The following is a 1,233-nucleotide window of genomic DNA, read 5'->3' on the forward strand; positions in this document are numbered from 1 at the left end:
ATCATACCCCAGTTAAACTTTACTCAATGGTGAGAAAATAGAAGTTTTCCCACTAAGATCAGGAAAAGACAAGGATGAGCCCTTTTACCACTCATTTTCAATGTCATACTGAAGGTCCTAGCCAACGTAATAAGACAAGAAAAGGAAAAAAAAAAGTATGTATTGGAAAGGAAGAAATAAAATCATTTTGCTTTCAGAGATGCATATATATATATATATTTATATAATATATATAAAATATATAAATAATAAATTATATATATATATAATCTGAAAAAAATCAACAAAATACCTCTAGAAATAAGTGATTACATAGAGTTTACAGGATACAAGGTTTATATACAAAACTCAAACTGTACCAACAATGAACAAGTACTTGAAATTAAAAGCAATACCATTTATATTAGCATCACCAAAAAAATGTTATATTTAGGTATAAAGGAAAACTACAAAACTCCGATGAAATAAATAAAAGAAAAATAAATAAACTGAGAAATACTCCATGTCCATGAGATAGGAAGACTCAATATTGTCAAGGTGTCAGTTCCTCTCAACTTATTTATAGATTCAATGCAATCCTAATAAAAATCCCAGCGAGTTATTTTGTAAATATTGACAAGCCAATCTTAAAGTTTATATGGACAGGTAAAATAGTTAATACAATGTTGAAGGCAAAAAACAAATTTGGGGGTTAGGAAAGAGCTGGGGAATGATATTGGTCAAATTATATCATTATATTTTGTGTATGAAACAACAAATCTCATCATTATGTATAAAATATAATGTACCAATGAAAGTGTGAGTAAAAAGAAAAAGTTGGAGGACTGATACTATCCAACTTCAACTTACTATGAAGGTACAAGAAAGTATGAGTCCTTTTTACTATGGGGATGGAAGAGGGTGTCCTTTTCTCCTTAGACAGGGCTGGAGACCAAGATCAGCTCTTGTGGATGGATCATTGTTGGGACTGCCACAAGATGAGTAGCCTTTCCTACTTCAGACGTCTGCAGTAAAAAGAAAATAACAATAACACGAAAGAAAAGAGTGTGGTATTAACAAATAATAGACAAATAGTTGAAAGGAACAGACTATAGTCTAAAATACAACTTGTTATAAAGCATGGAATCATTAAATGTTTACTAGTAAATTATCTATTGCTAAGACAATTGGAGAACTCTACTATAGTATTTCTTTATCCTGAAGAATATTTTTTTATACAATAAACTCATGGAG

At 29.9% G+C, this 1,233-nt stretch overlaps 1 non-coding gene across 1 annotated transcript; it reads left to right on the forward strand.

Moving 5' to 3' along the window:
* Positions 1-872: 872 nt before the first annotated feature.
* LOC124096617 (small Cajal body-specific RNA 20) lies at positions 873-1,006 on the forward strand. The gene has a single exon (XR_006852921.1). It is a non-coding gene; the product is annotated as a small Cajal body-specific RNA 20 (non-coding RNA).
* Positions 1,007-1,233: the final 227 nt, after the last annotated feature.

This window comes from Marmota monax, unplaced genomic scaffold (assembly GCF_021218885.2).
Source record: "Marmota monax isolate L192 unplaced genomic scaffold, Marmota_monax_Labrador192_F-V1.1 WCK01_AAM20220418_F8-fsc00004, whole genome shotgun sequence".
Lineage (NCBI taxonomy): Eukaryota > Metazoa > Chordata > Mammalia > Rodentia > Sciuridae > Marmota > Marmota monax.